Genomic DNA, 23,747 nt, shown 5'->3' on the forward strand with positions numbered 1-23,747 from the left:
CACGGGGGCTCCACTCTAATGATGTAATCACCTCTCAGAGGCCCCGCCTCTAAATACTGTCAACTTGGCATTAGGATTTCAACATATGAATTTTGAGGGGACACTTTCAGTCAATAACATTTGTATATATTATAAATATCTTCTCCTACCCATTTAGATTGCTTTTCCACTGCCTTGATGATGGCTTTTCATAAACATAAATTCATAATTTTAATAGACTCAGGTGTATCAATCCTATCTTTTTTGTTCATAATTTTTATTTCCTGTTTAAGGAAACTTTCCTTATTTCAAGTCATTAGTAGGATTTATTCCTGAGAGGCAAAAGTGGTTCAATATTTGCAAATCAATTAACATGAAATACCACATTAACAAGAGAAAGTATAAAACCGTATGATCATTTCAGTAGACGCAGAAAAAGCATTTGACAAAGTACAACACCTGTTCATGATAAAAACTCCCAACAGAGTAGGTGTAGAGGGAACATAACCCAATATAATAAAGGCCATAATGAAAAAAACACAGCTAACATCATCCTCATTGGTGAAAAACTGAGAGACTCAGGCATCAGACAAGGATGTCCACTCTCACCACATTTATTCAACATAGCGTTGGAAGTCCTGGTCATAGCAATCAGACAAGAGGAAAAAATAAAAGGCATCCAAATTGGTAAGGAAGAAGTAAAACTTTCACTGTTTGCAGATGACATGATTGTCTACGTAGAAAACCCTAAAGACTCCACCAAAAAACTACTAGAACTGACAAACCAATTCAGTAAGGTTTCAGGATACAAAATCAATGTACAGAAATCTGTTGCACTTCTATACCCAACAATGAAGCAACAGAAGGAGAAATTAAGCAATCGTTTTATTTTTTAGAAGTTTTACTGTCCTGCCTTTCACACTGTTGCAGCCAACCCCGCATCATTTCTTGAGAATGCCATCTTTTTCCTCGCTGCTCTGCAGGGCCATTTTGTCGTAAGCCAGGGATCTGTATATGCGCGGGTCTACTTCCGGGCTTTCTACTGTCTCATCGGCATGCACATGCTTATGTCAGTTCCAGTCTGTGCTGTTTCCTTTCGCTTTGTAATCCATCTTGATACAAGTAGAGTAAGCTGTCCCAACTTGTTCTTCAAGAATACCTTGCCTATTCCGGGTCCTTTGCATTTCCATTTAAATTCTAGACTAAATTTGTGAAGGTCAACAGATTGGGATTTTGATTGGTATTGTTTTGAATCAACTGGTGAAAATTGACATTTTATAATATTAAGTCTTTAAGTCACATGCATACGGTTTATTCCTCTATTTATTGAAGGTTGCCTTAAGTTGTGTTAATGTTTTTCCCCCTGCCTAGCGATCTTGCAATATTGTTAGATTTAGTCATAATACTCATTATATTTGTACATGGCATCTTTATAAACTGTACGTTTTAATTTTGATGGTGTCTAGGAGTATAACTGATTTCCACAGATCAAATCTGCATGCAGCAACTTTTCGAAACTCTCTGACTGTTGGTTTATCTGTACCTTCCTTTGGATTTTATGCATACACAATCATGTCATCTGTGGACAATAACAGTTAAGTTTCTTACTCTTCGGTTTTGTCGTAAGCATTTTATCAATACAGAAAAATGGTATCAAGGAAGGTAGTTTCCTGCTCTTTTTAGTTTGCTGAGATTTATTTTTACCATCGTCCTGCGTGCTGTCAAAGGAATTGGCATTTTCTTAGCCTTGTTCTCTAGATTGGATATGAGCCCAATGGGAAAGCTGGTCCCCAAGCAGGACTTACCTCCTTGGGTCACTTTCTTCCTCTGATCTTACTGGATATCCAGTGTCTTTAACGAATCTTTAAAATATATTGTTTCCTCAGGGAAGTGTTAGTTCAAATTTCCTAATATGCTGTCTCCAGAAGTAGAATCCCAGAGTCACAAGTTAGTGTTAATATTATTTTTTTTAAGAATGGAATTAATGCTTGTTTAAATTTATTCATATTTATCATTTTTCTTTTTCAATCACAGAAATTCCTTCTTGGAATAATTTTCCTTTTCTTCCCCAGACTTACCCATGAGAAGTCCCTGTTGGCAGGATCTGTTGTCAGTAAATTTGAGATTCGTTTGTCTGAAATGTCTTTGTTTCTCCGTCTTTGGGGTTTGGTTGGGAGCAGCTCTCTAGACTGAGGATGGTGTCCTCCTGGGACCCTTCTGGCCAGCAGACCGCTGCCAGGCTGGTCCCCACCCACAGCAGCTTACCTTTCTTTTCTCTCTGGCCACTCTTCAGATGTTTTGATTTTAATGTTCCACAACTTGTCTGTGATATGCTGTGATGTTGTATTTCATTTTGTTTATTCTTTGGGATTCATTGTGTTGTGATTCTGAGGATTTATGTCATTCCTGGGTATGGAAGCATCTCGTACATTATCCCCAAATATTACCTCTGCCCCAATGTCTCGGTTCCTTTCTGAAACCTCCATCAGACATGTGCCAGCTGTCACCAGCTTTCTCACCCCTTCATTCGTGTCTTCCCTTCCTTTGTCCCTCTGCTGTGCCCCTGGCACTTCCTTCCCATCTGCTTCCCCGTTCACCAATTCTCTCTGCATCTGCTTACATCTTTTCTTTTCTTTTTAAAAATTTTTAAACGTTTATTTATTTTTGAGAGAAAGAGAGACCGAACGTGAGCAGGGGAGGGGCAGAGAGAGAGGGAGACACAGAATCGGAAGCAGCTCCAGGCTCCGAGCTGTCAGCACCGTGGCTCTCGAACCCATGAACCGTGAGATCATGACCTGAGCTGAAGTGGAAAGCTTAACCGACTGAGCCACCCAGGCACCCCTGCTTAAATCTTTTCTTCAATCTCATGCGTTTTAATTTAATATAGCATTTGATTCCTTTAAGGGTTTTACTGTTTATTTTTATATCTGCATAACCATTCATCTCTTGTTCTGTGCCCTATTTTGTGTCTCTCTTTTGTTTGTTCATAATACGCATCATGATTTTGAATGTATTATTCTAATATCTGGCATCTTTTTAAAAAACTTTTAAAAAAATGCCTTGTTTATTTTTGAGAGAGAGAGAGAGAGCATGAGCAGGGGAGGGACAGAGAGAGGGGGGGACAAGGAAGTGAAGCAGGTTCTGCATGGATAGCAGCGAGCTCGATTCAGGCTCCAACTCATGAACCATGAGATCATGACCTGAGCTGAAATCGGACGCCCAACTGACTGAGCCCTCCAGGCGCCCCTCCATCTGGCGTCTATTTGCATCTGACTCTGCTGCTGCTTACTTCTAACTCTTGCTCATGTGGCTTATTTCCTTTGTTGTTTTTGTTTGATGAGTCCGCTTCCTTACGTGCAAGACCCTCTGGGAAGTATTTGGATTTGCTTCTTCCAGGAAACCAAGGGTCTCTTGACTTAGTATCTGGGACCACTTTAACCTCAGTCCTCAGCTTGTGTTTGTGTGGATCTTGCAGATGGCTCTCAAAGCCGTGAGTCTGGGCCGACATGTCACTGTTGCCAGGAGATGCTCCCGTCGCACCCAGAGTCGGGGCACGAGAGCCAAGTGGGCTTGCTAGCTGTGTTTGCAAGTTAGGGCTTGATTTTGTTCGCTGCAAGCGTGTCCTGTGGAAGTTCTGGCTTCACGCACCGTCACTGCAGGGACGGTCAAAGGAAGCCCTACGTCACTGCAGATCAGTCTGTGACTCCAGAGAGACACCAGACTGGGGACTCACCTCATTTCATATTTTAATCTGTTTGTTTGTAGCCTCTGAGTATTTGTGCAATTTCCTTTAAGCTATTCATGTACTTAGTGTCTTTATATTTTATATTTTTGAGAGAGAGAGAGTGCAAGTGAGCAAGGGGCAGAGAGAGAGAGAGAGAGAGAGAGAGAGAGAGAGAGAGAGAGAAGTGGGGCTCATCCGATGTGGGACTCGAATTCACAGACTGTGAGCTCATGACCTGAGCTGAAGTCAGATACTCAATGACTGAGCCACCCAGGCACCCCGAAGTAGTGTCTTTATAGTTTACGTTCCAATACACATCCACATCCTGTCTCCTCTGCTTTTTGCCCCCAAGCCCGCCTGCCTCCAAGTACGGGATTTTAGTGCCTTCATTCAGCACAATGTCTTACGACTGCTTCCCAGTGTGGACAGTGTGTGGTCTACACCCAAGCTCCATTAGTTCTTACTCCTTTTAACTTTAACCTTGACCTAAAATGATGACATTGGTGTGATTGCATTTCAGACAACTGGAAGGGAATGGTCCCTCCCTAGCACTGTGAGTGCCAGCCGATGAATAAAAGCTGGTTCCAAGGGAATAGGAACAAAATCCAAGTGTTCATGATATTAAGAAAGTTTCTGAGCAAGGATTGCATTAGGGCACGATTAAGGGAAAATTTAAAAGGAAGTTAGAGTGGCATATTCTGTTCTAGAGATCTGAGCGGGATATTGTCAGAAAGATAAACCCCCTTCCTACAAGCCAGTACAAACCTTGATATTGCAAAAAATTTATATTTGACTCATACAGTGTATTTACATCGGAACAAGACGTTTTGTCAAAATCAGATACGGGATTGGCGTCTACATCATCTTCTCGTAAGCGTCACGCTGGAGTTCCCAGGTGTCACTCACCTACAATTGGCAGATGGCTCTGGTTTTCAAACAGTGAAGTGAGCTCAGTCACCTGCTGGATGGTTTTTGGCACAGAACATCAGCGCTGTCAGATTTCCGACTTGTCACATTAGCGGGAGATGCTGTGATAGGAGACAGAATTTTACTGCATAAAGAGTGTAATCCGGAAATCTGGATCAGCTTTTGTCAGATGTCACAGCAGAGAAGATCGCTGGGAGTCAGGCCTCGCCCGACAGCTTTCCTTGTCTTTAATGCTGCCTGATTTGGTGGAATTATTTTCCTTGGAGGGAGGCATTTAAGAAGTGAGAGAGTTTTTTGTCTTCTCTATTACGTGAGCTTTTGAAATGAGACTTGGCTGACTTCAGATATTTAAGCCATAATATATGTTTCACTGCTTTCTCCTCTGATCGATCTTTCATCTAACGGTAGGAGCTGTTCCTAAAATCTAGCTTGGATCTTCTTAAAATACGGTTTTGATCGTGAATCCTCAAAAACTCAGGGACAGCCTTAATACTTTTTTTTTTCTTTTTAACTACTTAGGGGACATCTGTGTGGCTCATCTGTGTGGCTTAAGCATCTGACTCTTGATTTTGACTCAGGTCATGATCCCAGGGTTGTGAGATCGAGCCCCAAGTCAGGCTCAGCGCTGAGTGCTGGGCATGGAGCCTGCTTGAAATTCTCCCTCTCTCTCTCTCTGTCCCTCCCCTGCTTGCATTCCCTTCCTCAAAAAAAAAAAAAAAAAAAAAAAAAAAAAAAAAACCCAAAACCAAAAAACCAACCACTTTGGTCTTTTTAAAATCTTGATTGGGGCATATTTTGTATACCGTATGTATCACCTGTTTTAAGTTGATTTTTTAAAATGTAAATTTTTTTTAAAATTTCTTTTAGTACGTTGGCAGAGTTGTACAACCATCACCATAAATGGGTTCTGGAACATCTCACTGCTGCAGTAGGATTCCCTGTGCACAGGATTCCCTGTGCCCACTAATCTACTTTTGTGGATTAAAGCTATTTGGTAGCTTTGCCATCTCTGGATATTAATTTTTAAATAATTTTTTAATGTTTATTTATTTTTGAGAGTGTGAGTGGGGGAGGGGCAGAGAGAGGGAGACACAGAATCCAAAGCAGCTCCAGGCTCTGAGCTGTCAGCACAGAGCCCAACGCGGGACTCGAACTCACGAACTGTGCGATCATGACCTGAGCCAAAGTTGGACGCTTAACGACCCAAGCCACCCAGGTGCCCATTCTGGATATTTCTTAAAAATCAAACAATATGGTGGGTGGTTTCTTGTGTCTGAATTCTTTCATGCAGCATAATGTTTTCGAGGTTCATCCAGGTGATAGAATGTACCTGTGGGTTTTCCCCTTTTGTGGCAAAGTAGTATTCCTTTGTCTTCTTCCCAACGGATGGGCATTTAGGTTGTTACCACATTGGGGATATTATGAGTGAATGCTCAGAATATGCAGCAAAGAAAGATACTAAAGTTCTTGTGTGGGCATGTAGTTTTACGTCTCCTAGGTGGATACTTGAGAGTGGAACTGAACTGCTGGGTCATATGGTAAATTCACGTTTTACTTTTTAAGACGTGGACAAAGTTTTTGGAAGTGGCTGCACCATTTACATCCCTACCAACAGTGCACATGGGGTCCAGTGTCTTTACATCTTCACCAGCTTTAGTTGTTTGCCTTTTTTGTTATGTCCATTCTATTGTGGGTGAAATGATCCCTCATTGTGGTTTTCACTACCATTTTCCTAATGACTAAAATGTTGAGCATTTTTTCATGTGCTCCTTCGCCATTGGTATGTTCTCTATGGGGAAATAGCTATTTAAATTTTGTGCTGATGTTTTGATTGGGTTGCTTGTCTTTTTTTGTTTGTTTTTTTGGGGGGGTAAGAGCAAGTGTGAGTTGGGGAGAAGGGCAGATGGAGAGAGAGAGAGAGAGAGAGAGAGAGAGAGAGAGAGAGAATGAATCTTAATCACGCTCCTCGCCCAGCATGGAGCCTGATTCGAGGCTTGATCCCACGACCCTGGGACATGACCTGAGCTGAAACGAAAAGTCAGACGCTCAACTGACTGTGCCACCCAGGCACCCCAGGTTGCCTGTCTTTTATTATTGAGTTGTAAGAAGTGTTTTTTTGTTTGTTTGTTTTTACTATATTCTAGACACAAGTCCTTTATCAGATATATCTTCTGCAAATATTTTCTCCCAACCTGTTTGTATTTTCATTTTCTTTTCAGCGTCTGTTGACTTGCTGAAGTTTTGAATTTTAATGAGATCCGTCCGACGTATCAGTTTTTTTCTTTTATGGGCCATGGCAGGATCATATGTTAAATGTATGTTCAGATGTAGGGAAAACTGCTTTGCAGAGCGGTTGTACCATTCCACATGCAGGAGAGTTCCAGTTCCCCCACAGACTTACCAATACTTGGCATGCTCTGTCTTCTCTAGCTTTGCAGCCCTAATAGGCTTGCGGGGACATCTCACTGCGGCTCTCATCTGCATTTCCTTAATGACTCATGCTATTGAGGGCATTTTATTAGATTACTTGCTGTCCATACCGCTTCTTTGGTGAAATGTCCAGATCTCTTTCCTAATTTGAAGACTGGGTTACTGTGTTGAATTGTCGTTTGAGAGTTCTCTGTAGATTCTCGATACAACTCCATCAGATATGTGGTTTGAAAATAGTTCCTCCGACATCTGTCCATTCTTTCAAGGGTCTTTTGAAGAGTGGAAACTTACAGTTTTCACGAACTCGAGTTTAGCAGTGTTTTTTTTTTTTTGTACGGATGGTGCTTTGGGGATGGTATGTAGGGACCCTGCTCCTCCATGAAGATCACAAATATTTCTTTTCGCTTTTATTTTCTTCTAGAAGCTTTATGGTTTAGCTTTCACTTTGAAGTCTGTGAAACATTTTGCATTAAATTTTACGTGTGGTCGGAGAGAATATTATGTATATGGCATATTTGTATGAGTTAATGTTTGTCGTTTTTAAAAAAAAATTTTTGTAACATTTATTTATTATTGAGAGACAGAGAAAGACAGAGCATGAGCATGGGAGAGACAGAAAGAGGAGGAGACACAGAATCTGAAGCAGGCCCCAGGCTCCGAGCCATCGGCAAAGAGCCCGATGTGGGGCTCGAACTCACAAACCATGAGATCATGACGTGAGCAAAGTGGACCCTTAACCGACTGAGCCACCCAGGCGTCCCTGTTGTTTTTATTTTTTATTTTTTATTTTTGTGCACACAGAATATTGCTTTTCCCTGCACCATTTGTCAAGGGGACTGTCTTTTCTCCACTGAATTGTTTCTGCCCTTTTGTCAGAGGTCAGGGTCCATACTTGTGTGTCTGCTGTGGAATCTCTCCTTCTTCTTTCAACCTACTTGTTTATTTTGAAATCTGTGGCGCCCTGTTTGGTTACTGTCACCTCACAGTAAGCTGTCACGCGAGGTGGTGCTGTCCTCCCAATGCCGTGCTTGTTCTTCAAAGCTCCTTCCATTTTCTAGGTCCTTTTGAATCCCATGTGAATTTTAGAATCACTTTCTCAATTCCAACAAAAAACTTTGATGGGCTTCTGTTTGGGTGGCACCGGATCCCCACATTTTGGGGGGACTGGGATCAACACGACCGGGGCTTCTGACCTCTGAACGAAATCGTATCCCCAGTCACTTAAGTCCTTGATATCTCCTAGCAATGGTTTGTAGACTAGTTTACACACATGTTTTGTTGAATGTATCCATTGTCCATATTTTTAATGCTATTGTAAATAGCTTTTAAGTTTCCAATTGTTTTCTGATATAGAAATATAATCGATTTTGGGGTGCTGGTGTTATTTCTACACCACATCCTTGTTAAACTCATTTACTTGTCCTAGTAGCTTTTACAGATTTTATTGAATCTTTGTCATTAATGATCATGCCATCTCAGATTAAAGACAGTGTTACTTTTTCCTTGCCCATCTGTTTGCTTTTGATTTCTTATTCTGGCCTGAGCGCAGTGGACAGAAGCTTCAATACAGTATTGATGGACATGGTGAGGGTAGACATCCTTGTCTTGTACCTGATCTTAGGGGAAAACATTTATCATTATAGATGACATCAGCTGTAGTTTCTCATTGATGCACCTTATCAGGTTGAGGGAGTTCACTTTTATTTCTTGTTTTGTGGGAGTTTTTAAGGAGAAGAGATGTCAGATTTTGTGAAATGCCTTTCCTCCTCAGTCAAGATGATCATATGGTTTTTATTTTTTAGTGTGGTAATGTGGTGAATTATACTGATTGATTTTCAGATGTTAGACAGACCTTGCTTTTGGGGAATAAAACTTACTTGGCCATGATATATTATTATTTTAACGTATTGGTTGATGATTTACTAAAATAAAATTTTGCTTAGATTTTTTTTCAGTCTATGTTTATGAGGGATATTTGTCTCTAGTTTTTTTTTCTGATAATGTCTTTGATTTGGGAATCTGCATAATGCTGGTCTCAAAAATGAATTGGGAAACGGTTCTTCCTGTTGGATGTGTCTCTGGTGAATTCATGTTTCTTCCTTAAATGTTTGGTATAACTCACAAGTAAAGCCATCTGATTCTAGAGTTTGTTTTTTTGGTGGATGTGGCTGGCATTAGGTGTGGGTGAAGACTTGTACCTTTAAATGCCATTTCTTTAATAGATATAAGGCTATTAACATTCTCTATTTTTCTGGCAGTTTGTACCTTTCAGGAAATCTTTCATAGCATCTACGTTTTTGAAAGGAGGCTTCAAGTTGTTCCTAATAGTCCCTTATTATCCTTTGTAATAACTTATGAATCTATAGTGATGTTACTTTTCTCATCCCTAACGTTGGTGATTTGTGTTTTCTCTGTTTCTTTATCACTATCAATTATGTTGATCTGTTCAAAGGACCAACTTTTGATTTGATCCATTTCTGTTTTCTTTTTTGTTGGCTTCCATGTTGAGTTTTCCTGTTTCCTTTATTCTGCTTACTATGGGTTTAATGTGCTGTTGTTTTCAGCTTCAAAGAGGAAGCTGAAGTCCTTCTTTGAGATCTTTCTTCTTTTCTGATGTCGGCATTTGGTGCTATAAATTCCTACCTGATTCTTGCACTTGCCGTGTTTCACACATTCTGATATGATGTGTTTTTCATTCCGTTTAAAATACTTTCTAATTTCCCTCTTGGTTTCTTCTTTGACCCACAGCCTATTTAGAAATACATGTTTTTTGTTTTCAAATATCTGGGCATGTTCAAGATATCTTTCTTGTAGTTACTAACTTGTTATTATAGTTATTAACTTGTATACATTAACTTGTGGTTAAATTCGTTTTGGTCAGAGCACATACTTTCATGATTTGAATCCCTTGAAGTTTGTTTAGACTTAAATTATCCTCCAGAACGTTATCTATCTTGGGAAACTTTATGTGCTTACCCGAAAAGAATGTACATTCTGCTTTTTTGGGTCCGGCGTCCTGTGTCAGTCAAGGTTGTTGATAGTGGTATCGAACTAGGCCACATTCTCGCTGGTTCTTTGCTGCTTCAACAAGGTCCTGAGCGAAAGCTACCATGGTTTTATTTTCTCTCCTTTACTTTGTAGTTGTATCTGTTTCACTCAATGTATTGGGAAGTTTTGTTACGAGGTTCATAAAGGTTTAAAATTGTTTGAGCTTCTTGACCGGTTCAGCGCCCTTCTCCTTATGAAGTGACTTTCAAAACCTGTTACTTCTCTTTGTCTGAAATAAAATAGTCCAACCTTATTTTGACTAGTGTTAGCAGGTATATATTCTCCCTGTGCTTTTGTTTTAACTCCTCTTTATGCTTATATTTAAAGTGCTTTTGGGGTGCCTGGGTGGCTCAGTCGGTTGGGCATCCGACTTCGGCTCAGGTCATGATCTCACAGTCCGTGAGTTCGAGCCCCGTGTCGGGCTCTGTGCTGACAGCTCAGAATCTGGAGCCTGCTTCACATTCTGTGTCTCCCACTCTCTCTGCCCCTTCACTGCTCATGCTCTCTCTCTGTCTCAAAAACAAATAAACATTAAAAAAAATAATAAAGTGCTTTTCACCTAGGTAGCAGGTAGTTAGGATTGCTTTCTGACAAGATTTCACTGTTTCAATTAGGATATGCTGTGGGATTCATTAAGCTTCTTCAATCTATCGGTTTATTATTTTATCAAATTGAAGCCTTTTCTGCTACTATTTTCTCAATGCTTTCTCTGCCCTCCTCTCCCTTCCTTCTAGTCCTCAAATTACACATATATTGTAGCTCTTGAGGTTGGCCCACAAGTGCCCAATGGTTGGCTCATTTTTCTTGATTATTTTCTTTCTTTGTGTTTTCTTTTAGGTAGTTTCTCTTGTTATGTCTTCAGCCTCACTATTTTTTCTTCAGCAGTGTCTAATTTGCGCATCTAGTGGAACTTTCATTTCAGATTTGTAGTTTTTACCTGGAGGATTTCTGTTGTGTTACTTTATATCTTTCATGTCTGTAAGAAACGAACACAGGGGATGCATTTGTGATTTTTAATGTTTCTGTTTGCCGATCCTAACCTCTGTGTCAGTTCTGGGTTGGCTTCAATTGACTAATCAATTCTCCTCATTATGGGTTGTGTTTCCCTGTTCTTTTGTTTATCTGTTCATCTCTGAATAGCAGACATCATAGATTTTACTCAGTGCGGGATATTTTTGCAACCCGACTGCTGTTACTGGACTTCGTTCAGGGACACAGTCAAGCTAATAGGAGACAGTTTGATTCTCTCAGGTTTTGTTCTCCCGATTTGTTGGCTGGGTCCATGGGGGGCGGGGGTACCATCTAGAACTAACTGTGCCCGTCACTGAGGCAAGATCTTCCGGCGTAATTTACCCAGTGCACCGTGAATGATGAGATTTTGCGGTCTGGCTGGTGAGAACAAGCACCGTATCTGGCCCTATGTGAGGCTCAGCGGTTTTCTTCTGGGTAGGTTTCCCCTGTCCTCATGTAGATTCTCCCACCTGCCACATAGGCTGACGTGTACTTGGCTCTCCCTGGCTGAATATCACAGGACATCCTCTTGTAGAAATGGGTTTTCCCTGTGTGCAGGGTGCTCTGTCAGCACTCTGCTGTGTAAACTCTCACTGGCCTAGTGTCCCAGAGTCTCTGTCCCGTCTCCTGGGTTGCTGTTCCCAAGCTGTGGCTCTCAAGGCAGTGCGGGGGGCAGCGATAAGGCTCATGTGGTTTGTGAACTTCCTCTCACGTATCACTGTTGTTCACCGCCTGATGTCCCGCCTCTTGAGAACTGCTCTTTTGTATGTTTTGCCTGCTCTTCTGTTTTGATGGTTTCAGGTGGGGCAGTGAATCCTGTCCCTGTCGGCCTCCCGGAGGTAGCACAAGTCTTGCCTCCCAGATCCCTACCCTGACATTCAAGGCCTCCTAGGATCTGGCCTCAACCTGCCTTTCCAACTGAATTTCTCATTGCATGCCTGTCTTTTGAAATTCCCAATAAAAGGAGCATGTTTTCTGCATTGCTATGGTCCGAATGTTTGTGTCCCCTCCCGAATTTCTATGTTGAGATCCTAATGCCCAACGTGGTGGTTTTAGTAGGTGAAGCTTTTGGGAGGTGCTTAAGTCAGGAGGGTGGAGCCCTCGCCAGTGGGATTAGTGCTTTATTGAAGAGGCTCCAGAGAGATCGCCACCCCCCTTCCACCATCGAGGACGCAGTGAGAAGGTTCCCGTGAACCAGGAAGCAGAACCCCACGGAAGACAGCCATGTTGGCATCTTGGTCTTGGATCTCCAAGCCTCCAGAACTGGGAGCAATACATTCCTGTTGTTTGTCAGCCACCCGGTCTGTGGCGATTTGCGGTGGCAGCCTGGATGGACTAAGGCACACTTGCTGAGTGCAGTTATGGATGCTTCACGGCTAGGACAGCGTGAAGACATTCCCTCCTTGCCTCATCCGTGTGTATGTCCTAAGCATCTGCTATGAGCCAGGCACCGTGCTAGGCGCTAGAGGTGATGATGGTGGCCCGAGCAGACCCTATGTGTCCTCACAGAGCCCTGCTCTGGTGGACGGGCACTCATAATAGTGGTGTGGGAGTCACATGATAAGTCAAGTGCAGGGGCTGTGACGGACAGAAGCAGGAAGCCACACAACCTAGATATGGAGTCACAGAGGAAGGGATCTCCACGGTGAGACAGGAAGTAGATGCTACGGGATGGAGTGGAGCCAGGGGGTGAGGTCGGGGAGAGGGTTCTAGAGCAAAGCAGGGCACCTGCAAAGAGCTGACTGACGTTAAAGATATGGACGTGAGCAAGGAGAAAAGTGAGAGACTTTACCGGCCTCTTAAGAACTTTGGACTTAAGGTTAAGGACAGCACAGAGCCATTGAGTCATTTTAGCCCAGACACCGGCATGACCAAACCTGTGCTTTAAAGTTGATTCCGAGGCCAGCGTGGTCAGGGGAACAAGACTGGAGGCGGGGGAGCAGTCCACGTGGGAGGTGATGGAAACCACAAGTTCCACGAACTGCCATGATTTTTCCACGTAATCCTTGAGGCACTTTACCCGGTGTTGGAGTTTGGCGAAGGTTAATCCTTCTCGAGCTGCCCCCTCTGGCCCGTGATTGCCGCAACAGGCGGAGCTCGCCTGTAGTTCCTCTCTGTTTCCCCGGCTGCTGTTCCAGTCCCCAGACAATGCCTCACACACAGTAAGTGATTAGTAAATTCTGGCGACTTAGATTAACAAAGGAGCTCCCTTTTAGGGGACATAACAGATGCACGATTGAATGCTTTTCTGTTATGAAATGTAGCACCGAGGTGTCCTTTGCTCTATTCTCGAGGACTTTCTAGGCGTGCGGTTTTAATTTCGAGATCTAAATAGATGTGTCAACAGTGTGAGGTCACACAAGAAATTCTCAGCGTGGTGTTCTCACTTGTCATAACAGTTACGATCCTGTGGAACCACAGGCAATTTCCTCAGTAAAGAAGGAAAGAAATGAACAGGCATGCCGGATGCTAATGCCACTGCCAGGGTACATGGGCGGTTTCGATGCTAATACGGGTCAGGGAGCAGGAGGTAGCCTTGCAACATATTTTGTGGAAATAAGTCTCCACCAGGCACGGAGCTGAGGGCCTGCCCTGCAGAGGCTCGGCTGAAAGGTGTCTGGAATCCCAATCCGGGCGCAGAGCCGGGAGGCGATTTCTATTAGCCGGGGATGTGCCTGCAGTTTATTGCTCCTGATAGAGTCAGCGCCCAGCGAGGTACCCGTTGGTCTTGTGTCAGGACATCAGTGCGGAAGTATCAGCTCCTGGAGGAAAGTCTTGCAGCAAAGATATGAGAGACTCAGAAAAATCAATGCCCCTAATAGAAAGATATTTCTGGAGGTGATCCTTTTAGGATGAAGAGACACCAAGCTCTTGCCAATACTTCACGTCTTAGAAACAATATTTCTTTCACAAAGAATTGGATCTAAAGCACAGGGTGGCTTAAAACACTACAAACAAAACCACGTACGTCTTGTCGAGTGAGCTCCTGGGACAGTTCCAAGCCCAAGCCCTGCCCCGAGGACCCAGCCTCCCGGTTCTCTCTTTTGGGCCCTTCTCCCCACCTGTGGACCTAGCGCTGCGGTGATGCGACAGACACAAGATGTGCTCACACCTTTGCTGTTCACACTCAGCTCTAAATGTGGGGGGTGCCTGATGCTTCCAGCGATTTCTAGAGTTCTGACTACCCCATGTTTGCTTCCCCCACACTTAACCAACAGTGGTTGGTTAAAATGTTCTGCCTCTCGGGGCACCTGGGCAGCTCAGTCGGTTGAGCCACCGACTCTTGATTTCGGCTCAGGTCGTGATCTCACGGTCGTGGGATCAAGCTCCGTGTCAGCTTACTGAGCATGGAGCCTGCTTGAGATTCTCTCTCTCTGTCTCTCTTCCTCTTCCTCGATCTCTCCCTCTAAAATTAAAAAAAAATAAAGAAGAGAAAAAAGAAAATGTTCTGAATCTTGGAAGGGTGGGGCCAGAATGTTATCTTGGTAAATCTCACATGAATGTAATTACATGACAATGGCTCCTTTCCATAGTTTAATTCCATTTGTGTGCCTTCCTTTGTTCGCCATTCACATGCCTTTTAATGTATCTTTTCCTCTCTGATGATTGGAACACTTCATTCATTAAATATGGTAGCCAATTCACTCTGCTAGTGGTTTCTGTGAGTTAGCTTCTTAAGCAACTTGTCCCCAGTCCCGTGAGGTGGGTTTTATTGAAAAACCCATGTTGAAAATTAGGAGGGCTTTATCATTTTGAGGTTTATTTTCTTTCATTCCATAGTATATGTTCACTTGCAGGCTGGGGGTCCTCGATGGTCTCACCCAACAAGGATGGGGTGGGCGTCCCAGGCGGTATGTGGGGGACACCCCCTCCCTGGCATGTTGCCCAGGTTTTCCTGTTGTTCCAGAGGCTTAGGGGTGTGGAGTAACTTCCCGGAAGCCTGCTCGGGTTTTCCTGGTGTCAGAGATCCGCCTTGACCACCATGCACACTCCCGGGCCTCTTTGGGAGTGTTTCCCACCTTGAGAGAAGACGGTCTCTCTAGCACCTTCCAGGCACTCTTGTTATCACACTTTGCATTTATTTTGTAATTATTTTTTAATGTTTGTTTATTTTTGAGAGAGAGAGAGACAGAGCACGAGCAGGGAAGAGAGAGGGAGACACAGAATCTGAAGCAGGCTCCAGGCTCTGAGCTGTCAGCACAGAGCCTGATGGGGGGCTCGAGCTCATGTACCACGAGATCCTGACCCGAGCCAAAGTCAGATGCCCAACTGACTGAGCCACCCAGGCTCCCCTCTTTCCATTTCTTTTAAAACTTTATGTATAGTATTTGTACTGTTGGTTGTTTCTCTTGCGTTTTGTAAGCTGTGACAAACCCATAAAAGTGTGTGGTGGGAGGGAGTAGATATACAGATGAACAAATTACAATAAAACAAACACTTTCATTGCCTCCATCTAGGTCAAAACTAAGACTTTGCCAGGTGTCCCAGAATCCCTATCCAAACCTTACCATGTAGCTGCTATCTTGAATGTTATGGTATTTCCTTGATTGATTTTCTTTATAGGTTTACTACCTAATTATGCGTCCCTGATAAATGGAGTTTAATTTTGCCTGGCTTCGAACATGATGTCAATGGGATGCTATAATTTGTGTTCATTGGCGTCTGGCTTCTTTTGCTCAAAATGATGTCTTTGAGATTTATCTATGCCAACTGTACTCGTGGTGTATTTGTTTTTATTGCTGCACAGCAGAACATTGTATAAATATGCCACAGTTTGAAGGCTTCCTTATTTATTCCACTGTCAGTGGGAGTGGGATCATTGTAGATTGGAGTAGTGCAAATAACTCTGCTACGAATGTTCTTGTACAGACATCTGAGCGTGTGTGCGTCTGCCTTTCTCCAGGTCAGGCACCCATGTGTGGATTTGGGAGTTCATAGGGTTTGTGTTATCTTCTGCTTTGGTGGATACTGCCAAATGTTCTTCCAATTAGTTGAACCCCTTCATGTCCCGTCAGCAACAATTGTGAGTTCTGGTTGCCCCCTCTCCTCATCAATACTTGGTGTTATCAGTCTTTCTCAGTTTGGCCAGCCCGTAGGGTAAGTCGTATCTCATAGAGTTTTCACGCACATTTCCCTGACTGCAGTGAAATGCGGTGCATTTTTGTCTGGTTGCTGGTTGGATCCTTTCTTTGTGAAGTGCTTGTCAATCTCTCTGCAGAGCATTATACTGAACTAATAAATTAGTTTGGAGAGAACTGTCACTTTATACCATCGTTTCATTTGTCTTATTTGATTTCTTGTAGGTTTTTTTCTCTTTAAAATTTAATTTTCTCCATCGAGTCGTTACACACCTTTTGTTGGATTTATTCTGATACTGTACCTGACAATTTTTAGTACTGTTAACATTTTCAAATATTCATGTCACATCTTTTTATTATCAGGATAGAGAAATCCAATTGACATGGTATGATCTTGAGTCGGAAAAGCCTCCTACTATTTTTTATGGGTCATGTGGAGGTTGTTTTGGATTTTCCATACGTACAATCCTATCTTCTCCCAAACACACCGTGTTTAGCTCTTTTCCTGTCTCCACCCTTTGCCTTGCTACCCCCGTGTGCGTTCTTCAGATCAGAGCCTGTGTGTTTCCTTGGAATGGTCTTCCCTGATGTTCCCGTGTAGTTAAGTGTGTCTCACCATGCTGTCTTTGAGCTGGGCTTACTCCAGTGACATCCTCTCCCTCATTAACACCTGGAAGGAATGAGCTGTATCTGTGGAATTCATCAGTACACGCCCAGGCCCAGGACAGTGCCTGGCACACTGTGGACACATAAATATATTTCTTGAACAAACAGAGGAGTTTATTTATTCAGACAAATTTTGAAATCTTCTGCTAACTTCACTTCAGAAACTCTGATTAGCTCTTTGATTTGAATCTCATTATATTTTTAGTTAATTTTGAGGAGCTGTAATAAAAGGAGAAATCAACAGAGATATAGAAATGACCAAATTATATGCATGTTAGCAGCATAGGTTTGAAATAAAAAGAGCGCACACGGGCAGGGTTAAGAGGAAAACCGGTGCAAGCCTGTCATCTCATTGACAGTGCATGTGACTAAGATACCTCTTTTAGCATTGGACCAATGGGGCAAAAACTTGGAGAGCCTCAACTGAATTTTGGACGGTACTCGTGCAGCGATGTTTACATTCCCCACACAGAAAGTCATATCCTTTTCTTTACCCAAAGTACATTTACAATAATGACTTGGGAGCCATGGAACAAGAGACCTGTTCCAGTTCCAGAAGGTCAATATTATACATAATATGTTCTCTGCTGGTAGGACAGTACGTGTAGAATCCGATAATAAAAAGATGTAAGAAACAGAATACTCCTGTGATGGGAATCTAAACTGGAATCTGTGGTAATTATAAAATATTTAGAATTCTATCCCCAGCATCCAGAATGATGCCTGATGTACAGTTGGTACTCAGTGAATGCAGGTTGGACGGCAAAACCATAAAGCTAACATTATGAAACACTGTAGGTTGCAGCAAAGTCATTTCTTTCGGTAGATTTAGCGGTAGTGCATATATTAGAACCAAGAAAGAAGAGTTGTGATTTAACTGTTGTGGGTTGAATACTTACCGTTTTCTCTCTTCCATCCATCAGTTCCACTAATCATCACTGGTACTAATTCTGGAGGTTTGGGTCAAACAGCTACCATGTTGCACCCAGAAGACTGGAAGTACGTGATAAGACTACGTGCTGGTGTGGACATGGTGAGGGGAGAATACTGTCGGCTGTGAACTCCTACCACCGTTTGTTTGCAGAGCGGCGTGGCGATTTCTAGCAAACGTGCTGGGCGCTACCTGGGACTTACGGTCCATGGCGCTGTGCACAGTGCTGTTTGCTGCAGCCTGGTTCGCAGCAGTAAATTTGGAAAGCAGTCTACACGTTCGCTGACAGCAGAACTAATACAGACAGCAAAACTGACAGCAGAATTAATACGGTCCATTGGTGCACTTATGATATAGATTACTGCGCTCTACAGAGATGATAATGATTGAACCCGATCAGCAGTGTATTAATTTGACAGATCTTAGACGCAATGTTGAATCAAGAAGCAAGTTGTAGAATGAAAGTAGAGCTTAACATTTGTGTGTTCTTTAAAAAGGACACAAACTGCATGTCGTTTGCAGTTTTGGGTGATAGTAAAGCATAAACACAAAGGATAAACATAAAATTCGTGTTTGTTGTTGTCCATGGAAAGACAAGGAAGAGACGAGGACCAGGGAGAAGTACAAAGGGGGTTTGTTGTGTCGGTTTTTGTCTCACAGTGGGTTTTCTGGAACGGCCGGATATCAGAGAGGAGGAGTGGGAGGGAGAGGGAATCCACTGCTCCTGGGATGCACACCAGTGACCACGGGCCAAGGGAGAAATGAGCTGGGATGTGGACCCAGCAAAGACCCAGCCGCCTCCTGGGGCAAGCACTGGGCCTGGGCCCCCTGCAGATTGTCCTGAGTGGGGTCTTTTCATCCCCCGTCATCAGGCACTGGCTGTGGGCTTTCCTGGGGAAGCAGGTGGGACCCAGGGAGGGGTGGTCCCCTGACACAGCTGAGAGTGGAGGGTGGTCCTCTGAGAGCCCTGCTGTCCCCTGGATTCTTGTATTTTCCTAAAATAAGAAACAAAGAAGAAAGTAGTGATTGTTTTAAAATTCTGGGTGGCAGTTCCTGGAAGTCTTTGTCATATTATTTTTTGTAACCTTTATGCATTATTAAAGATTTACAAATATCTCCCCCAAAACCAGAGTGGGGCACGTGATGGTGCAGGGAGCAAACTCAGCCCACCTGGGGAGACAGCCGGCCGGCAGGGGTTCTGCCCTGCAGTGTCTGCTCTGGTGGAGACTCTGGGTTTCCAAATCGTGGGGGGCATGGCCTTCCCACCGTTCCCCGGGGGTTGGGGCTGAGGTCTGCTCCTGCCGTGAGGAAGGGCCAGGGGGCTTTTCTTGTAGAACGTCTTCCTGGAGGAGCGCCAGGAAATCGCCAGCCTGACTTCTCCTGTCCTTCTGGGGACTCACTTTGTCCTTGGGATTCTTTCGGGAAGGAGCAAGGGACGGGGTGCACCTGCGGCTTCTAAGACGCCGTCTTAAACCCCAACACTAAGACATTAAGCTCGGTGAGGACATCTCGTGCGGCAGGCGGGCCCTCCGGCCTCATGAAGCACGGTGGCCACATAGAAGTGGGCCTTCCCTATCGGACAAGGATTGTTCTAAAGGCTTCTTCCTGCTTCAGGAGCCCACTTTTTATCGGCCCCCCAGGACTGTGTGCATTTAGGACCACACAGAACACCTTTGGCAGATCTTTAGAAGCGCTCACACATTCTTCTCTTCGTTCTTTGTGAAACTTCATTTATTTCTAATAAATTAATTAAAGATGCAGGGCTCAAAGTTTTCGAAGGGCTATCCGGAGAAGTGTCCCCGACCCCCCTCTCCCAACCAGTTTCTTTTGTAAACTTTCCAGAGGGCATTGAATGCCAGACCAACATACTTAACATTCACCTCTTGGAAAGTGGGAGCTGGGGGACATTTTTGTGCTGGGGGAGAAGCATTAAGTCTGCTCGAGGGCGAGATGGTTGGGGAGTGTGAGGGTGGCTTGGGTGGAAGGGGCGGGAGCAGGACATCACGTGTCAGACTTGTCTGTGGTCTGAGCGAGGGTGATCAGGGACGCCCTCGCCATTGGGCCCCTGGGGTCCGTGAGAAGGAGATGCGTGTGCAGAACCTGGTGTGGTTCCGGGAGGTGGGCTCCCGCCACTGTCACTATTATCTCTGCCCCACCATTGAAAATATATGGATGGAAAAGCCCACTTCTCAGGTTACTGTTCGAGCTGACTGACTGTCCTGAGATGCTGTTAGGCCAGTAAGATCTGTGCGTTCTTCTGGGGAAACCTGGGGTATAAATTGCCAGGTAAAACCCCATTTAATTATATAAGCAAAGCACAGCATCATGAGAAAGAAATGGTAGGGTGCACTCAGTATGAATGAGACTGTTCGCTGGCTGATAGGGAGGAAAACATCCTTCTTTTTAGCCTTTACCACCGTTGAACTGACATCACCAGATGTGTACTTCCTCGTACACCCTCCCGCTCCTCTGATGGGCTGGAAACTCCATGAGATCAGGGCCCCAGCTTTGTCTTGGTCAACATTTTGTTGCATGACTCAGCATAGCGCCCGAGTGTTAGGAGCAAATGAAGAAAATAATAATGAGTATGTGAAATGAAAGGAATAGATGGGTAGATGGATGGAATGATAGATAATTGTGGAAATGTGCCCAGAAGACTTACCAGGCAGACTGACTCTCTCGGAACGCCCTTGAGACACGTAGAGCGTGGGTAAGACTGCGACGATTCTGGAAGTAGGATGAGTGTGCGCGTGTGTGTGTACGTGTGCACACGGGTGTGTGCACGTGGCAACGTGGAGGGACACAGAAAGGATCGTGTCTAAAATGTCAGTGACCTTAAGCGGAGCCAGAAGCTCCCAACCAACCGTTTAAAAGAAGATATAAAATCCACACGAACATGTTTCACTGGGCCAAGGAGAGTAGAGGGCTTGTGTCTCCGAGAAGACTCAGCCAACAGGAGTCGATTTAAATTTCCGTGAAAATATTACCCGAGAGGAGGGTGGCTCGCCCTTTTCACTGCTGCTGTTGACAGAACAAAAAGAAATGTCTGCAGGCGGCTGAGAGGAGCCAGCATCTGTGTGGGAGGCCAGCGATGTGGCCGGGGCTCTGGCGGGGAGCAGGGGAGCAGGGGGCGCTGGGGTGCATCCCCCCCACCCCCAGGCTGTAGACTTCCTCTTTCTTTAATGGCCAAGCGTGAACGTTCCTGGGGAAAAGGGGGCAGAAGCGGCCGGCATCCTCCCAAAATGAAACCGAATTCTACGAACCTTCCATGTTTCATACACGTTCTGGGCCGCGCTGGGAAGAATTTGGGGAGATTGCAGGGGGGACAGTGCCAGGCTGTGTTCAGGGGGCACTTGAGGATAAATGGCTGCTTCCCCGGCGTTTGCCCCATAGACGGACCTTGGTCACATGTCAGTATGCCTGTGGACGTATTTGCCAGCCGTCTGTGCCCAAGTGTCTCCACGCTCAACAGAGAAGCGGCCGGTGATGGGGGGCACAGCCTTGCCAGGGCCTTAGCGCTAGGGGCCACAGTGTGGCGTAGATTAGGGACCCCCCCCCCCCCCCGACCACGTCCACTCTGCGGTGAATCACGAGCTGTGTGGCTCTTGCCTCAGGGCCAGGATGAGACTGTGTGGTGTCTGGAGAGCCCAGCAAGGGTAGGGGAACCGGCATGAAGCGGTGACTGCCACGCTCTGACGTGGGGGGCGCGGGGGGGGTCAGGATGTGCGGGGCGGGGGTGCCCTTGGAGGGAGCCGGCGCGTCCTAGGAAGCTCCCCCTGCCTCTGGCTGCTTGCCTAGCTCTGGGAGCAGAGAGCCGGCTCTCACGTCACTCATGCCTTGTGGGGTCGTCCGCTCAGTCGTCCGTCCATCCGTCCGCCTGCTCAGCGCTGGCCTGGCACCGGCCCGGGGGGTCCAGCCCACTCCCGGGGGCCTGCGTGGTTCTCCCGCAAGTCTCCCGTTGGTCTCCGCCACCCCCACAAGCACGTGGTCATGAGCTCCTCAGAAGGCTGTCTCCTTTTCCCTTTTGCTCCTGCTCATCAGGCTGTGTCTCGGGCAGCTGTCAGAGATCTGAGCCGAGCTACAGGCAGCGCCTTGTCCTCTCTCTGCCTGAGCCCCTTCCATCTCGACGCTCAGTGCACCGGGACCAGTTTCCACCCGTCACCTGCGTGTCAGCTGAGTGCGGACTGCTGGCGTCAGGGAGCCCCTCGAACCCGCGTGTTGGCTGTGATTGCTGTCACCTCCGTGGGTTCAGGGCCCTCATTTGTAACTCGTGTGTGTGCGTGTGTGCTTTACTCTGAAGTCGGTGAGGAAATTCGAGACACCTAAATGAAGGGATATCGCTTTTTGGTTTCGACGTTCCAATTGTTCACGATGGGAAAACATGACTGGTAGCCGAGGGGACATAGATTTGGGGGAGGGGACCCACCAGTGGCTCCAGACCCACGCATCCCTGCATTCGGCCCGTTGCGTCTTTCGATGTTCAGAAATGGGATTATGCTGTTAGGTTAACAGTCCTGGTCACTTTGAAGGCATTTGATGAATATCTCCACGTTCTCTTCCAAAGGGGTTGCAGGAGTTTCTATTCGTGCCATCGGTGGACGGGAGCCCCGGTTTTGTGCACCCGGCGTCAGCCTGAGCTGCAGCCTGCTCTCACGGGCTCCCACAGCCAGTGTCTCCCCAGCCCCGTCTGCCCTGAGTTACCCTGGAAGCTTGAGCGCGGTCGTGGTGGGGGTATCCACACCATGGAAGTCGTCACAGACACCAGGATGTCCCCCACCCTCCTTGCCCGCAGACAGAACTGGTTGTCACACGTCTGCCAGCACACCACTGCTGCCAATGGCCGTGTGAAGAAACAACACAAAACCAGTTGGGAAAGGTTTGATCGACGGGACACTGCCTCTCCCCGGGAGCCGAGGCGGGAAGGGGGAGCCAGGAGGCTGTACCAGGCCCGTCTGCTTCCCTCGGGCTCCGTGTCCTTGGTGCCATGTGGATGGCGCTCAGCGGCACTAGCCAGAGCATATACACCCGCGGTCCTGTGGCCTTTTGTCCCCTGGAGGTACCAGCCACCCGTCAGCCTCTGTCCCCTGCGGCCCCTGCACAAGGCCAGGCATCCTGTGTTCGGGCACCTGCAGGCTTGAGAGGAGGAAGCCCATGCAGACCCTCATAGGCAGTCTCCTGCCCCCGTCACCGGGAGGGAGGTCAGGGTCCCCTTCCTCCGAGTCGGCCCATGCGAGGACATGGAGGCGACACGGTATGGTGGCCCTGCCTCCACGGCCGCCTGCCGTGTTTCATGCTAACAGACTCCAGTCTCCTCCAAAGACGTCTCTCCTGCGGAGGCTGGCATTCCAGACGGTGCTGCTCCCGGATGGAGTGGACAAGGGCGCTTCTTGCCCCTGGAGAGCTGCCCGAGCTCACCCAGCCCAGCGACCGGTCCCCATCCTCTCCCCGTGAAGTCACTAAATGGCCGACCCCCAGGTGCCGGGGCTGTCTGTGCACGCACAGTCCTGCTGCTCAGCCCGTGCACAGCCAAGCAAAGATGGACACCGCCCACTAGGACGCCCGTAGTTACAGTGGGAATGCGGGGGTTTCTGTAACGAGTAATGCGTGCTTGTTGAAAAACTCTCAAAAAGTACGGAAAATAGAAGGACTATCGTAAAAATGAACATTGGCACCTTTCAGAGATGAAAATTGTCAGTATTTGTGTGTTTTCCCTTCCTTCTCTGTGTACGTTGTTGGATAATTTTATTCTGATGTTTTGCAACATATCAGAAGCGTTGTCACATGTCCCCATCATGTTAAACCGAGCCAGACTAGGGGAGCCTGGGTGGTTCAGTCAGCTAAGCGTCCAGCTCTTGATTTTGGCTCAGGTCATGATCTCACGGTTTGTGAGTTCAAGCGGCTTCTGGCTCTGTGCTGACAGTGTGCAACCTGCTTGAGATTCTCCCTCTCCCTC

This window comes from Panthera leo, chromosome D2 (assembly GCF_018350215.1).
Source record: "Panthera leo isolate Ple1 chromosome D2, P.leo_Ple1_pat1.1, whole genome shotgun sequence".
Taxonomy (NCBI): Eukaryota; Metazoa; Chordata; class Mammalia; order Carnivora; family Felidae; genus Panthera; species Panthera leo.